The sequence below is a fragment of the Taudactylus pleione genome, unplaced genomic scaffold (assembly GCF_031769625.1).
Source record: "Taudactylus pleione unplaced genomic scaffold, aTauple2 ptg000085l, whole genome shotgun sequence".
In the NCBI taxonomy this organism is placed as follows: Eukaryota; Metazoa; Chordata; class Amphibia; order Anura; family Myobatrachidae; genus Taudactylus; species Taudactylus pleione.
Window position 1 is genome coordinate 9,757,751 of NW_028284487.1, and position 19,617 is coordinate 9,777,367.

The following is a 19,617-nucleotide window of genomic DNA, read 5'->3' on the forward strand; positions in this document are numbered from 1 at the left end:
GGGATCAACACATGGCATTAGCTAGAGTTAGCAGCCCTTGAAACTTGCTAGAGAACATCATAGACACATACAAAACAGAGAATTTTTAAATCCATGTTAGGAATAAACAAAAATGTCATCCTTTGGCTGATGCAGCATTTCTCTATATGGCATACAGAGAAAACTTTTTCTCAAATATTGCAATATGGCAAATCTAAGAAATGCAAAGGCAACTTAATCAATCAGGACTTTTTTTGGTGATTGAATCTACTGGGGACTAGGTTTTAAGAAGAGAAGAAGACCAGACCTTTACTCTAATTAGTGCACACTGAAGAAGTAACTTCTAAAAACCAGAATATCTAAAAACCATAGCACAAGTGATGGATTACTGCATTCTTTTTGCAAATTTTATTATTTCCAAATGTTTGACAAACATCTCTCCAGTTGAAAACTGATTTGAAACAGTTTAAAAATTAGTTTGGAGTAAAGAAACCACTGAAGTTGATGGGATTATAGAAAGTTTCAATATAGATTAGCTATCATAAAACTTTTAAAATTAAACTTTAAGGAAAATGAACAAAGTTAGGTCCCACCGAGATATGAACTTGGATCACTGGATTCAAAGTCCAGAGTGCTCACCATTACACCATAGAACCCTTCATTATAGAATCTTCCTCTACTCAATATAGCTGATCTTTGAAATACTGAATGTTCTCCTGTTTTAGATACATTTGGCATTTTTGTTTTTGCTGATGCTTTTATGTATGGCCGGTTTGCTCAGTTGGTTAGAGTGTGGAGCTAATAATGCCAAGGTCACGGGTTCGATCCACATATAGGCCATTTGCTTTTTCTTGTTGTCCTACAAGAAATGCCAAGAAGGGATTTTATCCAGCGACAAAGTGCATGAAGACTGGGATCAATACAAGGCATTGGCTAAAGTTAGCAGCCCTTGAAACTTGCTAGAGAACATCATAGACACATACAAAACAGAGAATTTTTAAATCCATGTTAGGAATAAACAAAAATGTCATCCTTTGGCTGATGCAGCATTTCTCTCTATGGCATACAGAGAAAACTTTTTCTCAAATATTGCAATATGGCAAATCTAAGAAATACAAAGACAACTTAATCAATCAGGACTTTTTTTGGTGATTGAATCTACTGGGGACTAGGTTTTAAGAAGAGAAGAAGACCAGACCTTTACTCTAATTAGTGCACACTGAAGAAGTAACTTCTAAAAACCAGAACATCTAAAAACCATAGCACAAGTGATGGATTACTGCATTCTTTTTGCAAATTTTATTATTTCCAAATGTTTGACAAACATCTCTCCAGTTGAAAACTGATTTGAAACAGTTTCAAAATTAGTTTGGAGTAAAGAAACCACTGAAGTTGATGGGATTATAGAAAGTTTCAATATAGATAAGCTATCATAAAACTTTGAAAATTAAACTTTAAGGAAAATGAACAAAGTTAGGTCCCACCGAGATTTGAACTCAGATCACTTGATTCAAAGTCCAGAGTGCTCACCGATACACCATAGAACCCTTTATTATAGAATCTTCCTCTACTCAATATAGCTGATCTTTGAAATACTGAATGTTCTCCTGTTTTAGGTACATTTGGCATTTTTGTGTTTGCTGATGCTTTTATGTATGGCTGGTTCACTCAGTTGGTTAGCGCGTGGAGATAATCATGCCAAGGTCACGGGTTTGATCCACATATAGGCCATGTGCTTTTACTTGTTGTCCTACAAGAAATGCCAAGAAAGGATTTTATCCAGCAACAAAGTGCATGAAGAGTGGGATCAACACATGGCATTGGCTAGAGTTAGCAGCCCTTGAAACTTGCTAGAGAACATCATAGACACATACAAAACAGAGAATTTTTAAATCCATGTTAGGAATAAACAAAAATGTCATCCTTTGGCTGATGCAGCATTTCTCTATATGGCATACAGAGAAAACTTTTTCTCAAATATAGCAATATGGCAAATCTAAGAAATGCAAAGGCAACTTAATCAATCAGGACTTTTTTTGGTGATTGAATCTACTGGGGACTAGGTTTTAAGAAGAGAAGAAGACCAGACCTTTACTCTAATTAGTGCACACTGAAGAAGTAAATTCTAAAAACCAGAATATCTAAAAACCATAGCACAAGTGATGGATTACTGCATTCTTTTTGCAAATTTTCTTATTTCCAAATGTTTGACAAACATCTCTCCAGTTGAAAACTGATTTGAAACAGTTTCAAAATTAGTTTGGAGTAAAGAAAGCAATGAAGTTGATGGGATTATAGAAAGTTTCAATATAGATAAGCTATCATAAAACTTTGAAAATTAAACTTTAAGGAAAATGAACAAAGTTAGGTCCCACCAAGCTTTGCACTCGGATCACTGGATTCAAAGTCCAGAGTGCTCACCATTACACCATAGAACCCTTTATTATAGAGTCTTCCTCTACTCAATATAGCTGATTTTGAAATACTGAATGTTCTCTTGTTTTAGGTACATTTGGCATTTTTGTGTTTGCTGATGCTTTTATGTATGGCCGGTTTGCTCAGTTGGTTAGAGCGTGGAGCTAATAATGCCAAGGTCACGGGTTCGATCCCCACATAGGCCATGTGCTTTTTCTTGTTGTCCTACAAGAAATGCCAAGAAAGTATTTTATCCAGCGACAAAGTGCATGAAGACTGGGATCAACACATGGCATTGGCTAGAGTTAGCAGCCCTTGAAACTTGCTAGAGAACATCATAGACACATACAAAACAGAGAATTTTTAAATCCATGTTAGGAATAAACAAAAATGTCATCCTTTGGCTGATGCAGCATTTCTCTATATGGCATACAGAGAAAACTTTTTTTCTCAAATATTGCAATATGGCAAATCTAAGAAATGCAAAGGCAACTTAATCAATCAGGACTTTTTTTGGTGATTGAATCTACTGGGGACTAGGTTTTAAGAAGAGAAGAAGACCAGACCTTTACTCTAATTAGTGCACACTGAAGAAGTAACTTCTAAAAACCAGAATATCTAAAAACCATAGCACAAGTGATGGATTACTGCATTCTTATTGCAACTTTTCTTATTTCCAAATGTTTGACAAACATCTCTCCAGTTGAAAACTGATTTGAAACAGTTTCAAAATTAGTTTGGAGTAAAGAAAGCACTGAAGTTGATGGGATTATAGAAAGTTTCAATATAGATAAGCTATCATAAAACTTTGAAAATTAAACTTTAAGGAAAATGAACAAAGTTAGGTCCCACCGAGATTTGAACTCGGATCACTGGATTCAAAGTCCAGAGTGCTCACCATTACACCAAAGAACCCTTTATTATAGAATCTTCCTCTACTCAATATAGCTGATCTTTGAAATACTGAATGTTCTCCTGTTTTAGGTACATTTGGCATTTTTGTGTTTGGTGATGCTTTTATGTATGGCTGGTTTGCTCAGTTGGTTAGAGCGTGGAGCTAATAACGCCAAGGTCATGGGTTCGATCCCCACATAGACCATGTGCTTTTTCTTGTTGTCCTACAAGAAATGCCAAGAAAGGATTTTATCCAGCGACAAAGTGCATGAAGACTGGGATCAACACATGGCATTAGCTAGAGTTAGAAGCCCTTGAAACTTGCTAGAGAACATCATAGACACATACAAAACAGAGAATTTTTAAATCCATGTTAGGAATAAACAAAAATGTCATCCTTTGGCTGATGCAGCATTTCTCTATATGGCATACAGAGAAAACTTTTTCTCAAATATTGCAATATGGCAAATCTAAGAAATGCAAAGGCAACTTAATCAATCAGGACTTTTTTTGGTGATTGAATCTACTGGGGACTAGGTTTTAAGAAGAGAAGAAGACCAGACCTTTACTCTAATTAGTGCACACTGAAGAAGTAACTTCTAAAAACCAGAATATCTAAAAACCATAGCACAAGTGATGGATTACTGCATTCTTATTGCAACTTTTCTTATTTCCAAATGTTTGACAAACATCTCTCCAGTTGAAAACTGATTTGAAACAGTTTCAAAATTAGTTTGGAGTAAAGAAAGCACTGAAGTTGATGGGATTATAGAAAGTCTCAATATAGATAAGCTATCATAAAACTTTGAAAATTAAACTTTAAGGAAAATGAACAAAGTTAGGTCCCACCGAGATTTGAACTCGGATCACTGGATTCAAAGTCCAGAGTGCTCACCATTACACCAAAGAACCCTTTATTATAGAATCTTCCTCTACTCAATATAGCTGATCTTTGAAATACTGAATGTTCTCCTGTTTTAGGTACATTTGGCATTTTTGTGTTTGCTGATGCTTTTATGTATGGCTGGTTCACTCAGTTGGTTAGCGCGTGGAGATAATCATGCCAAGGTCACGGGTTTGATCCACAGATAGGCCATGTGCTTTTACTTGTTGTCCTACAAGAAATGCCAAGAAAGGATTTTATCCAGCAACAAAGTGCATGAAGAGTGGGATCAACACATGGCATTGGCTAGAGTTAGCAGCCCTTGAAACTTGCTAGAGAACATCATAGACACATACAAAACAGAGAATTTTTAAATCCATGTTAGGAATAAACAAAAATGTCATCCTTTGGCTGATGCAGCATTTCTCTATATGGCATACAGAGAAAACTTTTTCTCAAATATAGCAATATGGCAAATCTAAGAAATGCAAAGGCAACTTAATCAATCAGGACTTTTTTTGGTGATTGAATCTACTGGGGACTAGGTTTTAAGAAGAGAAGAAGACCAGACCTTTACTCTAATTAGTGCACACTGAAGAAGTAAATTCTAAAAACCAGAATATCTAAAAACCATAGCACAAGTGATGGATTACTGCATTCTTTTTGCAAATTTTCTTATTTCCAAATGTTTGACAAACATCTCTCCAGTTGAAAACTGATTTGAAACAGTTTCAAAATTAGTTTGGAGTAAAGAAAGCAATGAAGTTGATGGGATTATAGAAAGTTTCAATATAGATAAGCTATCATAAAACTTTGAAAATTAAACTTTAAGGAAAATGAACAAAGTTAGGTCCCACCAAGCTTTGCACTCGGATCACTGGATTCAAAGTCCAGAGTGCTCACCATTACACCATAGAACCCTTTATTATAGAGTCTTCCTCTACTCAATATAGCTGATTTTGAAATACTGAATGTTCTCTTGTTTTAGGTACATTTGGCATTTTTGTGTTTGCTGATGCTTTTATGTATGGCCGGTTTGCTCAGTTGGTTAGAGCGTGGAGCTAATAATGCCAAGGTCACGGGTTCGATCCCCACATAGGCCATGTGCTTTTTCTTGTTGTCCTACAAGAAATGCCAAGAAAGTATTTTATCCAGCGACAAAGTGCATGAAGACTGGGATCAACACATGGCATTGGCTAGAGTTAGCAGCCCTTGAAACTTGCTAGAGAACATCATAGACACATACAAAACAGAGAATTTTTAAATCCATGTTAGGAATAAACAAAAATGTCATCCTTTGGCTGATGCAGCATTTCTCTATATGGCATACAGAGAAAACTTTTTTTCTCAAATATTGCAATATGGCAAATCTAAGAAATGCAAAGGCAGCTTAATCAATCAGGACTTTTTTTGGTGATTGAATCTACTGGGGACTAGGTTTTAAGAAGAGAAGAAGACCAGACCTTTACTCTAATTAGTGCACACTGAATAAGTAAATTCTAAAAACCAGAATATCTAAAAACCATAGCACAAGTGATGGATTACTGCATTCTTTTTGCAAATTTTATTATTTCCAAATGTTTGACAAACATCTCTTCAGTTGAAAACTGATTTGAAACAGTTTCAAAATTAGTTTGGAGTAAAGAAAGCACTGAAGTTGATGGGATTATAGAAAGTTTCAATATAGATAAGCTATCATAAAACTTTGAAAATTAAACTTTAAGGAAAATGAACAAAGTTAAGTCCCACCGAGATTTGAACTCGGATCACTGGATTCAAAGTCCAGAGTGCTCACCATTACACCATAGAACCCTTTATTATAGAATCTTCCTCTACTCAATATAGCTGATCTTTGAAATACTGAATGTTCTCCTGTTTTAGGTACATTTGGCATTTTTGTGTTTGCTGATGCTTTTATGTATGGCTGGTTTGCTCAGTTGGTTAGAGCGTGGAGCTAATAACGCCAAGGTCACGGGCTCGATCCACATATAGGCCATTTGCTTTTTCTTGTTGTCCTACAAGAAATGCCAAGAAAGGATTTTATCCAGCAACAAAGTGCATGAAGAGTGGGATCAACACATGGCATTGGCTAGAGTTAGCAGCCCTTGAAACTTGCTAGAGAACATCATAGACACATACAAAACAGAGAATTTTTAAATCCATGTTAGGAATAAACAAAAATGTCATCCTTTGGCTGATGCAGCATTTCTCTATATGGCATACAGAGAAAACTTTTTCTCAAATATTGCAATATGGCAAATCTAAGAAAAGCAAAGGCAACTTAATCAATCAGGACTTTTTTTGGTGATTGAATCTACTGGGGACTAGGTTTTAAGAAGAGAAGAAGACCAGACCTTTACTCTAATTAGTGCACACTGAAGAAGTAACTTCTAAAAACCAGAATATCTAAAAACCATAGCACAAGTGATGGATTACTGCATTCTTTTTGCAAATTTTCTTATTTCCAAATGTTTGACAAACATCTCTCCAGTTGAAAACTGATTTGAAACAGTTTCAAAATTAGTTTGGAGTAAAGAAAGCAATGAAGTTGATGGGATTATAGAAAGTTTCAATATAGATAAGCTATCATAAAACTTTGAAAATTAAACTTTAAGGAAAATGAACAAAGTTAAGTCCCACCGAGATTTGAACTTGGATCACTGGATTCAAAGTCCAGAGTGCTCACCATTACACCATAGAACCCTTTATTATAGAATCATCCTCTACTCAATATAGCTGATCTTTGAAATACTGAATGTTCTCCTGTTTTAGGTACATTTGGCATTTTTGTGTTTGCTGATGCTTTTATGTATGGCTGGTTCACTCAGTTGGTTAGCGCGTGGAGATAATAACGCCAAGGTCATGGGTTCGATCCCCACATAGACCATGTGCTTTTTCTTGTTGTCCTACAAGAAATGCCAAGAAAGGATTTTATCCAGCGACAAAGTGCATGAAGACTGGGATCAACACATGGCATTAGCTAGAGTTAGAAGCCCTTGAAACTTGCTAGAGAACATCATAGACACATACAAAACAGAGAATTTTTAAATCCATGTTAGGAATAAACAAAAATGTCATCCTTTGGCTGATGCAGCATTGCTCTATATGGCATACAGAGAAAACTTTTTCTCAAATATTGCAATATGGCAAATCTAAGAAATGCAAAGGCAACTTAATCAATCAGGACTTTTTTTGGTGATTGAATCTACTGGGGACTAGGTTTTAAGAAGAGAAGAAGACCAGACCTTTACTCTAATTAGTGCACACTGAAGAAGTAACTTCTAAAAACCAGAATATCTAAAAACCATAGCACAAGTGATGGATTACTGCATTCTTATTGCAACTTTTCTTATTTCCAAATGTTTGACAAACATCTCTCCAGTTGAAAACTGATTTGAAACAGTTTCAAAATTAGTTTGGAGTAAAGAAAGCACTGAAGTTGATGGGATTATAGAAAGTCTCAATATAGATAAGCTATCATAAAACTTTGAAAATTAAACTTTAAGGAAAATGAACAAAGTTAGGTCCCACTGAGATTTGAACTCGGATCACTGGATTCAAAGTCCAGAGTGCTCACCATTACACCAAAGAACCCTTTATTATAGAATCTTCCTCTACTCAATATAGCTGATCTTTGAAATACTGAATGTTCTCCTGTTTTAGGTACATTTGGCATTTTTGTGTTTGCTGATGCTTTTATGTATGGCTGGTTCACTCAGTTGGTTAGCGCGTGGAGATAATCATGCCAAGGTCACGGGTTTGATCCACAGATAGGCCATGTGCTTTTACTTGTTGTCCTACAAGAAATGCCAAGAAAGGATTTTATCCAGCAACAAAGTGCATGAAGAGTGGGATCAACACATGGCATTGGCTAGAGTTAGCAGCCCTTGAAACTTGCTAGAGAACATCATAGACACATACAAAACAGAGAATTTTTAAATCCATGTTAGGAATAAACAAAAATGTCATCCTTTGGCTGATGCAGCATTTCTCTATATGGCATACAGAGAAAACTTTTTCTCAAATATTGCAATATGGCAAATCTAAGAAATGCAAAGGCAACTTAATCAATCAGGACTTTTTTTGGTGATTGAATCTACTGGGGACTAGGTTTTAAGAAGAGAAGAAGACCAGACCTTTACTCTAATTAGTGCACACTGAATAAGTAAATTCTAAAAACCAGAATATCTAAAAACCATAGCACAAGTGATGGATTACTGCATTCTTTTTGCAAATTTTATTATTTCCAAATGTTTGACAAACATCTCTTCAGTTGAAAACTGATTTGAAACAGTTTCAAAATTAGTTTGGAGTAAAGAAAGCAATGAAGTTGATGGGATTATAGAAAGTTTCAATATAGATAAGCTATCATAAAACTTTGAAAATTAAACTTTAAGGAAAATGAACAAAGTTAAGTCCCACCGAGATTTGAACTCGGATCACTAGATTCAAAGTCCAGAGTGCTCACCATTACACCATAGAACCCTTTATTATAGAATCTTCCTCTACTCAATATAGCTGATCTTTGAAATACTGAATGTTCTCCTGTTTTAGGTACATTTGGCATTTTTGTGTTTGCTGATGCTTTTATGTATGGCTGGTTTGCTCAGTTGGTTAGAGCGTGGAGCTAATAACGCCAAGGTCACGGGCTCGATCCACATATAGGCCATTTGCTTTTTCTTGTTGTCCTACAAGAAATGCCAAGAAAGGATTTTATCCAGCAACAAAGTGCATGAAGAGTGGGATCAACACATGGCATTGGCTAGAGTTAGCAGCCCTTGAAACTTGCTAGAGAACATCATAGACACATACAAAACAGAGAATTTTTAAATCCATGTTAGGAATAAACAAAAATGTCATCCTTTGGCTGATGCAGCATTTCTCTATATGGCATACAGAGAAAACTTTTTCTCAAATATTGCAATATGGCAAATCTAAGAAAAGCAAAGGCAACTTAATCAATCAGGACTTTTTTTGGTGATTGAATCTACTGGGGACTAGGTTTTAAGAAGAGAAGAAGACCAGACCTTTACTCTAATTAGTGCACACTGAAGAAGTAACTTCTAAAAACCAGAATATCTAAAAACCATAGCACAAGTGATGGATTACTGCATTCTTTTTGCAAATTTTCTTATTTCCAAATGTTTGACAAACATCTCTCCAGTTGAAAACTGATTTGAAACAGTTTCAAAATTAGTTTGGAGTAAAGAAAGCAATGAAGTTGATGGGATTATAGAAAGTTTCAATATAGATAAGCTATCATAAAACTTTGAAAATTAAACTTTAAGGAAAATGAACAAAGTTAAGTCCCACCGAGATTTGAACTTGGATCACTGGATTCAAAGTCCAGAGTGCTCACCATTATACCATAGAACCCTTTATTATAGAATCATCCTCTACTCAATATAGCTGATCTTTGAAATACTGAATGTTCTCCTGTTTTAGGTACATTTGGCATTTTTGTGTTTGCTGATGCTTTTATGTATGGCTGGTTCACTCAGTTGGTTAGCGCGTGGAGATAATAATGCCAAGGTCACGGGTTTGATCCACATATAGGCCATGTGCTTTTACTTGTTGTCCTACAAGAAATGCCAAGAAAGGATTTTATCCAGCAACAAAGTGCATGAAGACTGGGATCAACACATGGCATTGGCTAGAGTTAGAAGCCCTTGAAACTTGCTAGAGAACATCATAGACACATACAAAACAGAGAATTTTTAAATCCATGTTAGGAATAAACAAAAATGTCATCCTTTGGCTGATGCAGCATTTCTCTATATGGCATACAGAGAAAACATTTTCTCAAATATAGCAATATGGCAAATCTAAGAAATTCAAAGGCAACTTAATCAATCAGGACTTTTTTTGGTGATTGAATCTACTGGGGACTAGGTTTTAAGAAGAGAAGAAGACCAGACCTTTACTCTAATTAGTGCACACTGAAGAAGTAACTTCTAAAAACCAGAATATCTAAAAACCATAGCACAAGTGATGGATTACTGCATTCTTATTGCAACTTTTCTTATTTCCAAATGTTTGACAAACATCTCTCCAGTTGAAAACTGATTTGAAACAGTTTCAAAATTAGTTTGGAGTAAAGAAAGCACTGAAGTTGATGGGATTATAGAAAGTCTCAATATAGATAAGCTATCATAAAACTTTGAAAATTAAACTTTAAGGAAAATGAACAAAGTTAGGTCCCACTGAGATTTGAACTCGGATCACTGGATTCAAAGTCCAGAGTGCTCACCATTACACCAAAGAACCCTTTATTATAGAATCTTCCTCTACTCAATATAGCTGATCTTTGAAATACTGAATGTTCTCCTGTTTTAGGTACATTTGGCATTTTTGTGTTTGCTGATGCTTTTATGTATGGCTGGTTCACTCAGTTGGTTAGCGCGTGGAGATAATCATGCCAAGGTCACGGGTTTGATCCACAGATAGGCCATGTGCTTTTACTTGTTGTCCTACAAGAAATGCCAAGAAAGGATTTTATCCAGCAACAAAGTGCATGAAGAGTGGGATCAACACATGGCATTGGCTAGAGTTAGCAGCCCTTGAAACTTGCTAGAGAACATCATAGACACATACAAAACAGAGAATTTTTAAATCCATGTTAGGAATAAACAAAAATGTCATCCTTTGGCTGATGCAGCATTTCTCTATATGGCATACAGAGAAAACTTTTTCTCAAATATTGCAATATGGCAAATCTAAGAAATGCAAAGGCAACTTAATCAATCAGGACTTTTTTTGGTGATTGAATCTACTGGGGACTAGGTTTTAAGAAGAGAAGAAGACCAGACCTTTACTCTAATTAGTGCACACTGAATAAGTAAATTCTAAAAACCAGAATATCTAAAAACCATAGCACAAGTGATGGATTACTGCATTCTTTTTGCAAATTTTATTATTTCCAAATGTTTGACAAACATCTCTTCAGTTGAAAACTGATTTGAAACAGTTTCAAAATTAGTTTGGAGTAAAGAAAGCAATGAAGTTGATGGGATTATAGAAAGTTTCAATATAGATAAGCTATCATAAAACTTTGAAAATTAAACTTTAAGGAAAATGAACAAAGTTAAGTCCCACCGAGATTTGAACTCGGATCACTAGATTCAAAGTCCAGAGTGCTCACCATTACACCATAGAACCCTTTATTATAGAATCTTCCTCTACTCAATATAGCTGATCTTTGAAATACTGAATGTTCTCCTGTTTTAGGTACATTTGGCATTTTTGTGTTTGCTGATGCTTTTATGTATGGCTGGTTTGCTCAGTTGGTTAGAGCGTGGAGCTAATAACGCCAAGGTCACGGGCTCGATCCACATATAGGCCATTTGCTTTTTCTTGTTGTCCTACAAGAAATGCCAAGAAAGGATTTTATCCAGCAACAAAGTGCATGAAGAGTGGGATCAACACATGGCATTGGCTAGAGTTAGCAGCCCTTGAAACTTGCTAGAGAACATCATAGACACATACAAAACAGAGAATTTTTAAATCCATGTTAGGAATAAACAAAAATGTCATCCTTTGGCTGATGCAGCATTTCTCTATATGGCATACAGAGAAAACATTTTCTCAAATATAGCAATATGGCAAATCTAAGAAATTCAAAGGCAACTTAATCAATCAGGACTTTTTTTGGTGATTGAATCTACTGGGGACTAGGTTTTAAGAAGAGAAGAAGACCAGACCTTTACTCTAATTAGTGCACACTGAAGAAGTAAATTCTAAAAACCAGAATATCTAAAAACCATAGCACAAGTGATGGATTACTGCATTCTTATTGCAACTTTTCTTATTTCCAAATGTTTGACAAACATCTCTCCAGTTGAAAACTGATTTGAAACAGTTTCAAAATTAGTTTGGAGTAAAGAAACCACTGAAGTTGATGGGATTTATAGAAAGTTTCAATATAGATAAGCTATCATAAAATTTTGAAAATTAAACTTTAAGGAAAATGAACAAAGTTCAGTCCCACCAAGATTTGAACTTGGATCACTGGATTCAAAGTCCAGAGTGCTCACCATTACACCATAGAACCCTTTATTATAGAATCATCCTCTACTCAATATAGCTGATCTTTGAAATACTGAATGTTCTCCTGTTTTAGGTACATTTGGCATTTTTGTGTTTGCTGATGCTTTTATGTATGGCTGGTTTGCTCAGTTGGTTAGAGCGTGGAGCTAATAACGCCAAGGTCACGGGTTCGATCCCCACATAGGCCATGTGCTTTTTCTTGTTGTCCTACAAGAAATGCCAAGAAAGGATTTTATCCAGCGACAAAGTGCATGAAGACTGGGATCAACACATGGCATTAGCTAGAGTTAGCAGCCCTTGAAACTTGCTAGAGAACATCATAGACACATACAAAACAGAGAATTTTTAAATCCATGTTAGGAATAAACAAAAATGTCATCCTTTGGCTGATGCAGCATTTCTCTATATGGCATACAGAGAAAACTTTTTCTCAAATATTGCAATATGGCAAATCTAAGAAATGCAAAGGCAACTTAATCAATCAGGACTTTTTTTGGTGATTGAATCTACTGGGGACTAGGTTTTAAGAAGAGAAGAAGACCAGACCTTTATTCTAATTAGTGCACACTGAAGAAGTTACTTCTAAAAACCAGAATATCTAAAAACCATAGCACAAGTGATGGATTACTGCATTCTTATTGCAACTTTTCTTATTTCCAAATGTTTGACAAACATCTCTCCAGTTGAAAACTGATTTGAAACAGTTTCAAAATTAGTTTGGAGTAAAGAAAGCACTGAAGTTGATGGGATTATAGAAAGTTTCAATATAGATAAGCTATCATAAAACTTTGAAAATTAAACTTTAAGGAAAATGAACAAAGTTAGGTCCCACCGAGATTTGAACTCGGATCACTGGAGTCAAAGTCCAGAGTGCTTACCATTACACCATAGAACCCTTTATTATAGAATCTTCCTCTACTCAATATAGCTGATCTTTGAAATACTGAATGTTCTCCTGTTTTAGGTACATTTGGCATTTTTGTGTTTGCTGATGCTTTTATGTATGGCTGGTTCACTCAGTTGCTAGAGCGTGGAGCTAATAACGCCAAGGTCACGGGTTTGATCCCCATATAAGCCATGTGCTTTTTCTTGTTATCCTACAAGAAATGCCAAGAAAGGATTTTATCCAGCAACAAAGTGCATGAAGAGTGGGATCAACACATGGCATTGGCTAGAGTTAGCAGCCCTTGAAACTTGCTAGAGAACATCATAGACACATACAAAACAGAGAATTTTTAAATCCATGTTAGGAATAAACAAAAATGTCATCCTTTGGCTGATGCAGCATTTCTCTATATGGCATACAGAGAAAACTTTTTCTCAAATATTGCAATATGGCAAATCTAAGAAATGCAAAGGCAACTTAATCAATCAGGACTTTTTTTGGTGATTGAATCTACTGGGGACTAGGTTTTAAGAAGAGAAGAAGACCAGACCTTTACTCTAATTAGTGCACACTGAAGAAGTAACTTCTAAAAACCAGAATATCTAAAAACCATAGCACAAGTGATGGATTACTGCATTCTTTTTGCAAATTTTATTATTTCCAAATGTTTGACAAACATCTCTCCAGTTGAAAACTGATTTGAAACAGTTTCAAAATTAGTTTGGAGTAAAGAAAGCAATGAAGTTGATGGGATTATAGAAAGTTTCAATATAGATAAGCTATCATAAAACTTTGAAAATTAAACTTTAAGGAAAATGGACAAAGTTAGGTCCCACCTAGATTTGAACTTGGATCACTGAATTCAAAGTCCAGAGTGCTCACCATTACACCATAGAACCCTTTATTATAGAATCTTCCTCTACTCAATATAGCTGATCTTTGAAATACTGAATGTTCTCCTGTTTTAGGTACATTTGGCATTTTTGTGTTTGCTGATGCTTTTAAGTATGGCCGGTTTGCTCAGTTGGTTAGAGCGTGGAGCTAATAACGCCAAGGTCACGGGTTCGATCCACATATAGGCCATTTGCTTTTTCTTGTTGTCCTACAAGAAATGCCAAGAAAGGATTTTATCCAGCAACAAAGTGCATGAAGACTGGGATCAACACATGGCATTGGCTAGAGTTAGAAGCCCTTGAAACTTGCTAGAGAACATCATAGACACATACAAAACAGAGAATTTTTAAATCCATGTTAGGAATAAACAAAAATGTCATCCTTTGGCTGATGCAGCATTTCTCTATATGGCATACAGAGAAAACATTTTCTCAAATATAGCAATATGGCAAATCTAAGAAATGCAAAGGCAACTTAATCAATCAGGACTTTTTTTGGTGATTGAATCTACTGGGGACTAGGTTTTAAGAAGAGAAGAAGACCAGACCTTTACTCTAATTAGTGCACACTGAAGAAGTAAATTCTAAAAACCAGAATATCTAAAAACCATAGCACAAGTGATGGATTACTGCATTCTTATTGCAACTTTTCTTATTTCCAAATGTTTGACAAACATCTCTCCAGTTGAAAACTGATTTGAAACAGTTTCAAAATTAGTTTGGAGTAAAGAAACCACTGAAGTTGATGGGATTTATAGAAAGTTTCAATATAGATAAGCTATCATAAAATTTTGAAAATTAAACTTTAAGGAAAATGAACAAAGTTCAGTCCCACCAAGATTTGAACTTGGATCACTGGATTCAAAGTCCAGAGTGCTCACCATTACACCATAGAACCCTTTATTATAGAATCATCCTCTACTCAATATAGCTGATCTTTGAAATACTGAATGTTCTCCTGTTTTAGGTACATTTGGCATTTTTGTGTTTGCTGATGCTTTTATGTATGGCTGGTTTGCTCAGTTGGTTAGAGCGTGGAGCTAATAACGCCAAGGTCACGGGTTCGATCCCCACATAGGCCATGTGCTTTTTCTTGTTGTCCTACAAGAAATGCCAAGAAAGGATTTTATCCAGCGACAAAGTGCATGAAGACTGGGATCAACACATGGCATTAGCTAGAGTTAGCAGCCCTTGAAACTTGCTAGAGAACATCATAGACACATACAAAACAGAGAATTTTTAAATCCATGTTAGGAATAAACAAAAATGTCATCCTTTGGCTGATGCAGCATTTCTCTATATGGCATAAAGAGAAAACTTTTTCTCAAATATTGCAATATGGCAAATCTAAGAAATGCAAAGGCAACTTAATCAATCAGGACTTTTTTTGGTGATTGAATCTACTGGGGACTAGGTTTTAAGAAGAGAAGAAGACCAGACCTTTATTCTAATTAGTGCACACTGAAGAAGTTACTTCTAAAAACCAGAATATCTAAAAACCATAGCACAAGTGATGGATTACTGCATTCTTATTGCAACTTTTCTTATTTCCAAATGTTTGACAAACATCTCTCCAGTTGAAAACTGATTTGAAACAGTTTCAAAATTAGTTTGGAGTAAAGAAAGCACTGAAGTTGATGGGATTATAGAAAGTTTCAATATAGATAAGCTATCATAAAACTTTGAAAATTAAACTTTAAGGAAAATGAACAAAGTTAGGTCCCACCGAGATTTGAACTCGGATCACTGGAGTCAAAGTCCAGAGTGCTCACCATTACACCATAGAACCCTTTATTATAGAATCTTCCTCTACTCAATATAGCTGATCTTTGAAATACTGAATGTTCTCCTGTTTTAGGTACATTTGGCATTTTTGTGTTTGCTGATGCTTTTATGTATGGCTGGTTCACTCAGTTGCTAGAGCGTGGAGCTAATAACGCCAAGGTCACGGGTTTGATCCCCATATAAGCCATGTGCTTTTTCTTGTTATCCTACAAGAAATGCCAAGAAAGGATTTTATCCAGCAACAAAGTGCATGAAGAGTGGGATCAACACATGGCATTGGCTAGAGTTAGCAGCCCTTGAAACTTGCTAGAGAACATCATAGACACATACAAAACAGAGAATTTTTAAATCCATGTTAGGAATAAACAAAAATGTCATCCTTTGGCTGATGCAGCATTTCTCTATATGGCATACAGAGAAAACTTTTTCTCAAATATTGCAATATGGCAAATCTAAGAAATGCAAAGGCAACTTAATCAATCAGGACTTTTTTTGGTGATTGAATCTACTGGGGACTAGGTTTTAAGAAGAGAAGAAGACCAGACCTTTACTCTAATTAGTGCACACTGAAGAAGTAACTTCTAAAAACCAGAATATCTAAAAACCATAGCACAAGTGATGGATTACTGCATTCTTTTTGCAAATTTTATTATTTCCAAATGTTTGACAAACATCTCTCCAGTTGAAAACTGATTTGAAACAGTTTCAAAATTAGTTTGGAGTAAAGAAAGCAATGAAGTTGATGGGATTATAGAAAGTTTCAATATAGATAAGCTATCATAAAACTTTGAAAATTAAACTTTAAGGAAAATGGACAAAGTTAGGTCCCACCTAGATTTGAACTTGGATCACTGAATTCAAAGTCCAGAGTGCTCACCATTACACCATAGAACCCTTTATTATAGAATCTTCCTCTACTCAATATAGCTGATCTTTGAAATACTGAATGTTCTCCTGTTTTAGGTACATTTGGCATTTTTGTGTTTGCTGATGCTTTTAAGTATGGCCGGTTTGCTCAGTTGGTTAGAGCGTGGAGCTAATAACGCCAAGGTCACGGGTTCGATCCACATATAGGCCATTTGCTTTTTCTTGTTGTCCTACAAGAAATGCCAAGAAGGGATTTTATCCAGCGACAAAGTGCATGAAGACTGGGATCAATACAAGGCATTGGCTAAAGTTAGCAGCCCTTGAAACTTGCTAGAGAACATCATAGACACATACAAAACAGAGAATTTTTAAATCCATGTTAGGAATAAACAAAAATGTCATCCTTTGGCTGATGCAGCATTTCTCTCTATGGCATACAGAGAAAACTTTTTCTCAAATATTGCAATATGGCAAATCTAAGAAATGCAAAGACAACTTAATCAATCAGGACTTTTTTTGGTGATTGAATCTACTGGGGACTAGGTTTTAAGAAGAGAAGAAGACCAGACCTTTACTCTAATTAGTGCACACTGAAGAAGTAACTTCTAAAAACCAGAATATCTAAAAACCATAGCACAAGTGATGGATTACTGCATTCTTATTGCAACTTTTCTTATTTCCAAATGTTTGACAAACATCTCTCCAGTTGAAAACTGATTTGAAACAGTTTAAAAATTAGTTTGGAGTAAAGAAACCACTGAAGTTGATGGGATTTATAGAAAGTTTCAATATAGATAAGCTATCATAAAACTTTGAAAATTAAACTTTAAGGAAAATGAACAAAGTTAAGTCCCACCGAGATTTGAACTTGGATCACTGGATTCAAAGTCCAGAGTGCTCACCATTACACCATAGAACCCTTTATTATAGAATCATCCTCTACTCAATATAGCTGATCTTTGAAATACTGAATGTTCTCCTGTTTTAGGTACATTTGGCATTTTTGTGTTTGCTGATGCTTTTATGTATGGCCGGTTTGCTCAGTTGGTTAGAGCGTGAAGCTAGTAACGCCAAGGTCACGGGTTCGATCCACATATAGGCCATTTGCTTTTTCTTGTTGTCCTACAAGAAATGCCAAGAAAGGATTTTATCCAGCAACAAAGTGCATGAAGACTGGGATCAACACATGGCATTGGCTAGAGTTAGCAGCCCTTGAAACTTGCTAGAGAACATCATAAACACATACAAAACAGAGAATTTTTAAATCCATGTTACGAATAAACAAAAATGTCATCCTTTGGCTGATGCAGCATTTCTCTCTATGGCATACAGAGAAAACTTTTTCTCAAATATTGCAATATGGCAAATCTAAGAAATGCAAAGACAACTTAATCAATCAGGACTTTTTTTGGTGATTGAATCTACTGGGGACTAGGTTTTAAGAAGAGAAGAAGACCAGACCTTTACTCTAATTAGTGCACACTGAAGAAGTAACTTCTACAAACCAGAATATCTAAAAACCATAGCACAAGTGATGGATTACTGCATTCTTATTGCAACTTTTCTTATTTCCAAATGTTTGACAAACATCTCTCCAGTTGAAAACTGATTTGAAACAGTTTCAAAATTAGTTTGGAGTAAAGAAACCACTGAAGTTGATGGGAGTTATAGAAAGTTTCAATATTGATAAGCTATCATAAAATTTTGAAAATTAAACTTTAAGGAAAATGAACAAAGTTAAGTCCCACCAAGATTTGAACTTGGATCACTGGATTCAAAGTCCAGAGTGCTCACCATTACACCATAGAACCCTTTATTATAGAATCATCCTCTACTCAATATAGCTGATCTTTGAAATACTGAATGTTCTCCTGTTTTAGGTACATTTGGCATTTTTGTGTTTGCTGATGCTTTTATGTATGGCTGGTTTGCTCAGTTGGTTAGAGCATGGAGCTAATAACGCCAAGGTCACGGGTTCGATCCCCACATAGGCCATGTGCTTTTTCTTGTTGTCCTACAAGAAATGCCAAGAAAGGATTTTATCCAGCGACAAAGTGCATGAAGACTGGGATCAACACATGGCATTAGCTAGAGTTAGCAGCCCTTGAAACTTGCTAGAGAACATCATAGACACATACAAAACAGAGAATTTTTAAATCCATGTTAGGAATAAACAAAAATGTCATCCTTTGGCTGATGCAGCATTTCTCTATATGGCATACAGAGAAAACTTTTTCTCAAATATTGCAATATGGCAAATCTAAGAAATGCAAAGGCAACTTAATCAATCAGGACTTTTTTTGGTGATTGAATCTACTGGGGACTAGGTTTTAAGAAGAGAAGAAGACCAGACCTTTATTCTAATTAGTGCACACTGAAGAAGTAACTTCTAAAAACCAGAATATCTAAAAACCATAGCACAAGTGATGGATTACTGCATTCTTATTGCAACTTTTCTTATTTCCAAATGTTTGACAAACATCTCTCCAGTTGAAAACTGATTTGAAACAGTTTCAAAATTAGTTTGGAGTAAAGAAAGCACTGAAGTTGATGGGATTATAGAAAGTTTCAATATAGATAAGCTATCATAAAACTTTGAAAATTAAACTTTAAGGAAAATGAACAAAGTTAGGTCCCACCGAGATTTGAACTCGGATCACTGGAGTCAAAGTCCAGAGTGCTCACCATTACACCATAGAACCCTTTATTATAGAATCTTCCTCTACTCAATATAGCTGATCTTTGAAATACTGAATGTTCTCCTGTTTTAGGTACATTTGGCATTTTTGTGTTTGCTGATGCTTTTATGTATGGCTGGTTCACTCAGTTGGTTAGAGCGTGGAGCTAATAACGCCAAGGTCACGGGTTTGATCCCCATATAAGCCATGTGCTTTTTCTTGTTATCCTACAAGAAATGCCAAGAAAGGATTTTATCCAGCAACAAAGTGCATGAAGAGTGGGATCAACAC

At 35.5% G+C, this 19,617-nt stretch overlaps 15 non-coding genes across 15 annotated transcripts; all 15 read right to left on the minus strand.

Moving 5' to 3' along the window:
- Window positions 1–3,237: 3,237 nt before the first annotated feature.
- On the minus strand, window positions 3,238–3,309 carry TRNAQ-UUG (transfer RNA glutamine (anticodon UUG)). The gene has a single exon. It is a non-coding gene; the product is annotated as a tRNA-Gln (tRNA).
- An 819-nt stretch (window positions 3,310–4,128) lies between these two features.
- Window positions 4,129–4,200, minus strand: TRNAQ-UUG (transfer RNA glutamine (anticodon UUG)). Its single transcript has one exon. It is a non-coding gene; the product is annotated as a tRNA-Gln (tRNA).
- Window positions 4,201–5,911: 1,711 nt separating this feature from the next.
- Window positions 5,912–5,983, minus strand: TRNAQ-UUG (transfer RNA glutamine (anticodon UUG)). The gene has a single exon. It is a non-coding gene; the product is annotated as a tRNA-Gln (tRNA).
- An 819-nt stretch (window positions 5,984–6,802) lies between these two features.
- On the minus strand, window positions 6,803–6,874 carry TRNAQ-UUG (transfer RNA glutamine (anticodon UUG)). The gene has a single exon. It is a non-coding gene; the product is annotated as a tRNA-Gln (tRNA).
- A 1,710-nt stretch (window positions 6,875–8,584) lies between these two features.
- Window positions 8,585–8,656, minus strand: TRNAQ-UUG (transfer RNA glutamine (anticodon UUG)). The gene has a single exon. It is a non-coding gene; the product is annotated as a tRNA-Gln (tRNA).
- A 2,601-nt stretch (window positions 8,657–11,257) lies between these two features.
- TRNAQ-UUG (transfer RNA glutamine (anticodon UUG)) lies at window positions 11,258–11,329 on the minus strand. The gene has a single exon. It is a non-coding gene; the product is annotated as a tRNA-Gln (tRNA).
- An 820-nt stretch (window positions 11,330–12,149) lies between these two features.
- TRNAQ-UUG (transfer RNA glutamine (anticodon UUG)) lies at window positions 12,150–12,221 on the minus strand. Its single transcript has one exon. It is a non-coding gene; the product is annotated as a tRNA-Gln (tRNA).
- An 819-nt stretch (window positions 12,222–13,040) lies between these two features.
- TRNAQ-UUG (transfer RNA glutamine (anticodon UUG)) lies at window positions 13,041–13,112 on the minus strand. The gene has a single exon. It is a non-coding gene; the product is annotated as a tRNA-Gln (tRNA).
- An 818-nt stretch (window positions 13,113–13,930) lies between these two features.
- TRNAQ-UUG (transfer RNA glutamine (anticodon UUG)) lies at window positions 13,931–14,002 on the minus strand. The gene has a single exon. It is a non-coding gene; the product is annotated as a tRNA-Gln (tRNA).
- Window positions 14,003–14,822: 820 nt separating this feature from the next.
- Window positions 14,823–14,894, minus strand: TRNAQ-UUG (transfer RNA glutamine (anticodon UUG)). Its single transcript has one exon. It is a non-coding gene; the product is annotated as a tRNA-Gln (tRNA).
- Window positions 14,895–15,713: 819 nt separating this feature from the next.
- Window positions 15,714–15,785, minus strand: TRNAQ-UUG (transfer RNA glutamine (anticodon UUG)). The gene has a single exon. It is a non-coding gene; the product is annotated as a tRNA-Gln (tRNA).
- An 818-nt stretch (window positions 15,786–16,603) lies between these two features.
- On the minus strand, window positions 16,604–16,675 carry TRNAQ-UUG (transfer RNA glutamine (anticodon UUG)). Its single transcript has one exon. It is a non-coding gene; the product is annotated as a tRNA-Gln (tRNA).
- An 820-nt stretch (window positions 16,676–17,495) lies between these two features.
- On the minus strand, window positions 17,496–17,567 carry TRNAQ-UUG (transfer RNA glutamine (anticodon UUG)). The gene has a single exon. It is a non-coding gene; the product is annotated as a tRNA-Gln (tRNA).
- An 820-nt stretch (window positions 17,568–18,387) lies between these two features.
- Window positions 18,388–18,459, minus strand: TRNAQ-UUG (transfer RNA glutamine (anticodon UUG)). Its single transcript has one exon. It is a non-coding gene; the product is annotated as a tRNA-Gln (tRNA).
- An 819-nt stretch (window positions 18,460–19,278) lies between these two features.
- TRNAQ-UUG (transfer RNA glutamine (anticodon UUG)) lies at window positions 19,279–19,350 on the minus strand. The gene has a single exon. It is a non-coding gene; the product is annotated as a tRNA-Gln (tRNA).
- Between the last annotated feature and the right edge of the window lie 267 nt (window positions 19,351–19,617).